Here is a 7,886-nt window from a genome sequence, read left to right as displayed (position 1 = left end):
GAATGTTGGCTTTCATTGCTAGGGGGATAGAATATAAAAATAGGGAGGTATTGCTTCAGTTGTACAAGGTATTGGTGAGACCGCACCTGGAATACTGCATACAGTTTTGGTGTCCATAGTTAAGAAAAGACATACTTGTTCTCGAGTCAGTCCAAAGAAGGTTCACTCGGTTAATTCCGGGGATGAGGGGATGGACATATGAGGAGAGGATGAGTAGATTGGGACTCTACTCATTGGAGTTCAGAAGAATGAGAGGCGATCTTATTGAAACATATAAGATTGTGAAGGGGTTGGATCGGCTGGATGCGGGGAGGATGTTCCCGATGATGGGTGAAACTAGAACTAGGGGGCATAGTCTTAGAATAAGGGGCTGCTCTTTCAAAACTGAGATGAAGAGGAACTACTTCACTCAGAGGGTGGTAGGTCCATGGAATATGCTGCCCCAAAAAGCTGGAGAAGCTACATCATTACATAAATTTAAAACAGAAATAGACAGTTTCCTAGAAGTAAAGGGAATTAAGGGTTACGGGGAGCGGGCAGGAATTTGGACATGAGTCTAGGTTCGGATCGGACATGGCCCTGTGGGGAGCGGAGCGGGCCCAGGGGCTGTGTAGCCTAATCCTGCTCCTATTTCGTGTGTCTAATTCTGTTAGATTCAGGAGATGGTTCTGTGATAGTAGATTGGCGGCTAGTATCAGATCAGCCATGATCTTATTGAATGGCGGAGCAGGCTCGAGTGGCCGATTGGCCTACTCCTGCTCCTATTTCTTATGTTCTTATGTTCTTATAGCGTCTGATGAAAGGGAGGAACTGAAAGAAATCAGTATTTGTAGGGAAATGGTGTGAGGGAAATTGACGGGTTTGAAGGCCGATAAATCCCCAGGGGCTGATAATCTACATCCTTGGGTACTTAAGGAGGTGGCCCTAGAAATAGTAGATGCATTGCTGATCATCTTCCAACATTCGATGTAATCTGGAACAGTACCCATAGATTGGAGGGTAGCTAATGTTACCCCACTATTCAAAAAAGGTGGTAGAGAGAAAAGTGGGAATTACAGACCGGTAAACCTGACATCGGTAGTGGGGAAAATGCTAGAGTCCATTATAAAAGATATAATAGCAGAGCACTTGGAAAACAGTGACAGGATCGGACAAAGTCAACATGGATTTACAAAAGGTAAATCGTGCTTGACTAATCTGCTGGAATTTTTTGAGGATGTAACTGGTAAAATAGATAATGGAGAACCAGTGGATGTGGTATATTTGGACTTTCAAAAGGCTTTCGATAAGGTCCCGCATAAGAGATTAGCGTGTAAAGTTAAAGCACATGGGATTGGGGGCAAGGTATTGACTTGGTTAGAGAACTTGTTGGCTGACAGTTGACAAAGAGTTGGAATAAATGGGTCTTTTTCTGAGCGGCAGGCAGTGACTAGTGGGGCACCGCAGGGATCGGTCCTTGGACCCCAGCTATTCACAATATATAATAATGATCTAGACAAGGGAACTAGATGTAATATCTCCAAGTTTGCAGATGACACAAAGCTGGGTGGGCGTGTGTGCTGTGAGGAGGATGCCGAGAAACTCCAGTATCATTTGGACAGGTTGGGTGATTGGGCAAAAGCATGGCAGATGCAATATAATGTGGATAAATGCGAGGTTATCCACTTTGGTGTCAAAAACAGGAAGGCAGATTATTATCTGAATAGCAATAGATTGGGAGAAGGGGAAGTGCAACGAGACCTGGGTGTCCTTGTACAGCAGTCGCTGAAGGTAAGCATGCAGGTGCAGCAGGCAGTTAAGAAGGCAAATGGTATGTTGGCCTTCGTAGCGAGATGGTTTGAGTAAAGGAACAAGGATGTCTTGCTGCAGTTGTACAGGGCCTTGGTGAGACCACATCGTGAGGATTGTGTGCAGTTTTGGTCGCCTTATCTGAGGAAGGATGTTCTTGCCATGGAAGGAGTTCAGCGAAGATTCACCAGGCTGATACCTGGGATGGCAGGAATACATAGATACATAGATACATAGAAGATAGGAGCAGGAGTAGGCCATTCGGCCCTTCGTGCCTGCTCCGCCATTTAATGAGATCATGGCTGATCCTTTAATTCAGTATCCCGTCCCCGCCTTCTCTCCGTAACCCTTAACCCCTTTTGCCCGTAGAAATATATCTAATTCCCTCTTAAATATATTTAATGAGCTGGCGTACACTGCCCTCTGTGGCAATGAGTTCCACAGGTTCACCACTCTCTGAGTGAAGAAATTCCCCCTCATCTCTGTCCAAAATGGTTTAGCCCTTATCCTTAAATTATGTCCTCTAGTTCTGTTCTCACCCGCCAAGGGAAACATTCCTTCTGCATCCAGTCTGTCTAGACCTGTCAGAATTTTATACACTTCTATGAGGTCCCCTCTCAATCTTCTAAACTCCAGTGTGTACATCCCTAAACTACATAGTCTCTCCTCATAGGTCATTCCCGCCATTCCTGGTATCAGCCTGGTGAATCGCCGCTGCACCCCCTCCATGGCAAGAACATCCTTCCTCAGATGAGGCGACCAAAACTGTACACAGTACTCGAGGTGTGGTCTCACCAGTGCCCTGTACAGCTGCAGCAAGGTATCCCTGTTCCTGTATTCTAACCCTTTTGCTATGAAGGCCAGCATACCGTTTGCCTTCTTGACCGCCTGTTGCACCTGCATGCTCGCCTTCAGTGACTGGTGTACAAGAACACCCAGGTCTCTCTGTACTTCCCCCTCTCCCAATCTATTGCCATTTAAATAATAATTTGCCCTCCCGTTCCTGCACCCAAGGTGGATAACTTCGCACTTGTCCACATTATAGTGCATCTGCCATTTATCCGCCCAATCGCCCAGTCTGTCCAAATCGCTCTGGAGCTTCCTGGTCTCTTCCTCTGAGCCCATGACGTATGAGGAGAGATTGGGTCGATTGAGCTTATACTCGCTGGAGTTTAGAAGAATGAGAGGGGGCCTCATTGAAACTTATAAAATTCTGACAGGACTGGACAGACCAGATGCAGGAAGGATGTTCTCGATGGACAGGGAGTCCAGAACCAGGGGTCACAGTCTAAGGATAAGGGGTAAGCCATTTAGGACTGAGATGAGGAGGAATTTCTTCACCCAGAGAGTGGTGAACCTGTGGAATTCTCTACCACAGAAGGCAGTAGAGGCCAGTTCATTAAATATATTCAAGAAGGAGTTGGATATATTTCTTAAGCCTAAAGGGATCAAGGGGTATGGGGAGAAAGCAGGGACCGGGTACTGAATTTGGATGATCAGCCATGATCGCATTGAATGGCGGAGCAGGCTCGAGGGGCTGAATGTCCTACGCCTGCTCCTATCTTCTATGTTTCTATGTTTCTATGTCCTTATATGGGATAAAATTAATACTCAACTAGAAACGGTTCTAGAAACCAGGAAGCTGGTTAAAAGACAGAAGCAGAGTGCGGTAGTTTTTGGGTGTTTTTTTGACTGGACGATGTAAAGAGTGGGCCCCCCTGCATCACTGCTGCGACCGTTGCCCTTCTTGCTATTTCAACAAACTGGACTTGGGTACAGGAGGCAGACGTATCGACATTTGCTGCTAACACGAAAAACAGGGAGCCTGGGTAGCTGTGAAGGAACCGTCAGTGAACATTTAGAGAAGAATATTGAGAGGAAATGTACACCAAATGGTGTGTTAAAAGCTGCCGAGGAGTCTCCAACAATAGATATTTACAGAGCAGAGGAGACCATTCGGCCCACTGTGTTAATTCTGGGTCTTTGCCACAGCAATACTAAACTAAACCCACTGACCCACTATCTCCCCATAGACCTGTATCAATCACCAAACTAATCCCACTGCCCCGCTCACACACCATAGACCTGTATCAATCCCAAACTAATCCCGCTGCCCCGCTCTCACCCCATAGCCCAGAATCAATCCTAAACTAATCCCACTGCCCCGCTCACACCCCATAGACCTGTATCAATCACAAACTAATCCCACTGCCCCGCTCTCACCCCATAGCCCTGAATCAATCCCAAACTAATCACACTGCCCCACTCACACCCCATAGACCTGTATCAATGCCAAATAAATCCCAGTGCCCCACTCTCTCCCCATAGCCCTGCGCCGGCACTTTGAAAGAGCTCTGCAATTAATTTCATTCACCTGCCCTTTCCCCATAGCCCTGTAATGTTTATCCTTCAAGTATTAATTCAACTGCTTTTTGAAAGTCACTATTGAATCTGCTTCCACTGCCCTTTCAGGCAGCGCATTCCAGATCACAACAACTTGCTGCTTAAAAAAAATGTTTCCTCATGTCACCTCTGGTTCTTTTGCCAATCACCATAAATCTGCATCCTCTGGTTACCGAACCTTCTGCCAGTGGAAACACTTTCTTCTTATTTATGCTATCAAAACTATTCATAATTTTGAACATCTCTATCAAATCTCCTCTTAACCCTCTCTGCTCTAAGGAGGACAATCCCAGCTTCTCCAGTCTCTCCACATAATTGAATTCCCTCATCCCTGGTACCATTCTGGTAAATCTCCTCTGCACCCTCTCTAAGACCTTGCCATCCTGTGTTGACTTTAATAAAATAGCATTGGTTTGACACGTTCCTGTGAAAGATCATTGATCATTAAGAGATTGTAAATCTCACCTGCTTGCTGCTGGGGTTTGCCGATGTTGAGCTGAGACTGTAAGTGCAATGGTTTTGAAATGACAATCAGAGGGGATGTGGTTTAGACGTCACATGAATGAAATAACAGTTTCCTCTTAAAAAGGAGAAGTGTAAGTGAAGGCAGTCCACGAGGAGGCTGGATTGGCTCGTGTGTGTCATGGGCTGTGGTAACCCACTGTCCAAACTGCCTACTGTGGGCAGCAGCAGCTGTAACAGCTGGGAGCCCCTTTCTTTATCTTTACAACTTCCCTTCTCCACCTCTCCCCTCCTGCTGAAGCACATCACAACTGGTCCTCTGCTCAGCCATTGCCCACAGCCAGCAGGGCGAGTGGACAAGAAGCCAGGCTCATTCACCCTCTCCATAACACAGGGCCACAGACACCAATTGTAACCGCTGCCCAGGCTCAGGTCAGCTCCCTCAGCACAGGCCGGGGATGAAGCCTGGGCCTTTCCAAATGCAAGGAAGCAAGAAACAAATACTGGCCAGGAAAGTCTTAGCGAGTTCGAGTAATCTGTGCGTTTGTTTGATTGAAACCAAAACAGCTTCGAACACGAGGATGCTTCACACAGGTGGAGAAATTCAGTTCACTTTTTCGACACAATTCGAAGCAGCAGAAGCAATGAACACGTTGAAACCGGCAAATATGAACACATATATCACTAAGCAACAATAGAATAAGGAGCATATGGCACAGAAAAGGAAGAATTGAAAGAAAGATTCAAAGAAAGAAAGAAAGTACAAGGACTTGGGGTTTTATACACAGGCACTGTGTTTCTTTCTGCGCCGGGACAGCAGAGGGCACAATCGGAACATCAGCCACATTAGTGCCTGAAACATGGTTCAATAGGAACAGGAGGAGGCCGTTCAGCCCCTCGAGCCTGTCAAACCGGAACAGGAGGAGGCCATTCAGCACCGCGAGCCTGTCAAACCGGAACAGGAGGAGGCCATTCAGCCCCTTGAGCCTGTCAAACCGGAACAGGAGGAGGCCATTCAACCCCTTGAGCCTGTCGAACAGGAACAGGAGGAGGCAATTCAGCCCCTTGAGCCTGTCGAACAGGAACAGGAGGAGGCCATTCAGCCCCTTGAGCCTGTCGAACAGGAACAGGGAGAGGCCATTCAGCCCCTCGAGCCTGTCAAACCGGAACAGGAGGAGGCCATTCATGCCCTTGAGCCTGTCGAACAGGAACAGGAGGAGGCCATTCAGCCCCTCGAGCCTGTCAAACCGGAACAGGAGGAGTCCATTCAGCCCCTCGAGCCTGTCAAACCGGAACAGGAGGAGGCCATTCAGCCCCTCGAGCCTGTCAAACCAGGACAGGAGGAGACCATTCAGCCCCTTGAGCCTGTCGAACAGGAACAGGAGGAGGCCATTCAGCCCCTCGAGCCTGTCAAACCGGAACAGGAGGAGGCCATTCAGCCCCTCGAGCCTGTCAAACAGGAACAGTAGGAGGCCATTCAGCCCCTCGAGCCTGTCAAACAGGAACAGTAGGAGGCCATTCAGCCCCTCGAGCCTGTCAAACAGGAACAGGAGGAGGCCATTCAGTCCCTCGAGCCCGTTACACTGGAACAGGAGGCCATTCAGTCCCTCGAGCCTGTTACACAGGAGGAGGCCATTCAGCCCCTCGAGCCTGTTACACAGGAACAGAAGGAGGCCATTCAGCCCCTTGAGCCTGTTACAATGCAACAGAAGGTCATTCAGCCCCTCAAGCCTGTTACACAGGAACAGGTGGAGGCCATTCATTCCCTTGATCCAGTTACACAGGAACAGCTAATTTATTATTAATGTTTCATGTGATGTGTTTGCTCTGAAATAAATTGTTAAAAATTTAAAACTGCATTGGCCGGGAATCGAACCCGGGTCTCCCGCATGGCAGGCGAGAATTCTACCCCTGAACCACCAATGCTCAGAGCGACAATCAAGCCCATTTTCCGTTAGCTACAATTTATTTTTGACTTTTGTTAATAGAAGCGAGGACACTGCGGTAAAATAAAAAGCGAAATGCAGCAGATGCTGGATCTGAAATTGTTCATTAAATGTTGGAAACACTCCACAGGTCAGGGAACATCTGTGGACAGAAAAACACAGGGTTAAGCTTTCAGGTCCATGAACTCTCGGTAGAACTAAGATTTTGCAGGTCCCGTGTGAGTTTCCTTCCAAAGTTTTTAAACTTTTAAACTGCTCAAAAATTACAAAATTAAGAAGCTAACCTCCCCTCAAAAAATAAATGGCCCGTACGGGGATCGAACCCGCGACCTTGGCGTTATTAGCATCACGCTCTAACCAACTGAGCTAACCGGCCCATCTCTAAGGCTCATCTATAGCACCATCCCTGTTTCTGGTCTTTGCCAGCTAAGTCACTTTGTCTTGGAAGGCTGTAAAAGAAAGACTTACATTTCTACAGGCCTTTCACGACCTCAGGACATCCTAAAGTGCTTTACAGCCAATGAATACTTTTTGAACTGTTTTGCATCTGTGACAGGTAGATTGGTCAGGAGGAGGTCAAGTAGGTTTTCCCCTCGTGTTGGTTCCCTTACCACCTGCCGCAGGCCCAGACTGGCAGCCATGTCCTTCAGGACTCGACCAGCTCGGTCAGTAGTGCTGCTACCGAGCCACTCTTGGTGATGGGCATTGAGGGCCCCACCCAGAGTACATTCTGTGCCCTTGCTGCCTTCAGTGCTTCTTCCAAGAGGAGTACTGATTCATCAGCTGAGGGAGGGTGGTAGGTGGTAATCAGCAGGAGGTTTCCTTGCCCATGATGTTCCTGTGTAACAGGCTTGAGGGGCTGAATGGCTTCCTCCTTTTCCTGCATAACAGGCTGAATAGCCTCCTCCTGTTCCTGCATAACAGGCTCGAGGGGCTGAATGGCCTCCTCCTGTTCCTGTATGATAGGCTCGATGGGCTGAATAGCCTCTTCCTGTTTATGTGTAACATACCCGAGGAGCTGATTGGCCTCCTCCTGTTCCTTTATAACAGACTCGAAGGGCTGAATGGCCTCCTCCTGTTCCTTTATAACAGACTCGAAGGGCTGAATGGCCTCCTCCTGTTCCTGTATAACAGACTCAAGGGGCTGAATGGCCTCCTCCTGTTCCTGTGTAACAGTCTCAAGGGGCTGAATGGCCTCCTCCTGTTCCTGTGTAACCGGCTCGAGGGGCTGAATGGCCTCCTCCTGTTCCTGTGTAACAGGCTCAAGGGCTGAATGGCCTCCTCCTG

General features: G+C 48.0%; 2 non-coding genes across 2 annotated transcripts; both read right to left on the bottom strand.

Annotated features, from left to right (window-relative positions):
• Window positions 1–6,508: 6,508 nt before the first annotated feature.
• trnag-gcc (transfer RNA glycine (anticodon GCC)) lies at window positions 6,509–6,579 on the bottom strand. The gene has a single exon. It is a non-coding gene; the product is annotated as a tRNA-Gly (tRNA).
• A 322-nt stretch (window positions 6,580–6,901) lies between these two features.
• On the bottom strand, window positions 6,902–6,975 carry trnai-aau (transfer RNA isoleucine (anticodon AAU)). Its single transcript has one exon. It is a non-coding gene; the product is annotated as a tRNA-Ile (tRNA).
• Window positions 6,976–7,886: the final 911 nt, after the last annotated feature.

The sequence above is a fragment of the Somniosus microcephalus genome, unplaced genomic scaffold, assembly GCF_052327205.1.
Source record: "Somniosus microcephalus isolate GS21.2 unplaced genomic scaffold, FLI_Smic_1.0 unresolved_chr3, whole genome shotgun sequence".
In the NCBI taxonomy this organism is placed as follows: domain Eukaryota; kingdom Metazoa; phylum Chordata; class Chondrichthyes; order Squaliformes; family Somniosidae; genus Somniosus; species Somniosus microcephalus.
This window is presented reverse-complemented; position numbering and strand designations above follow the sequence as displayed.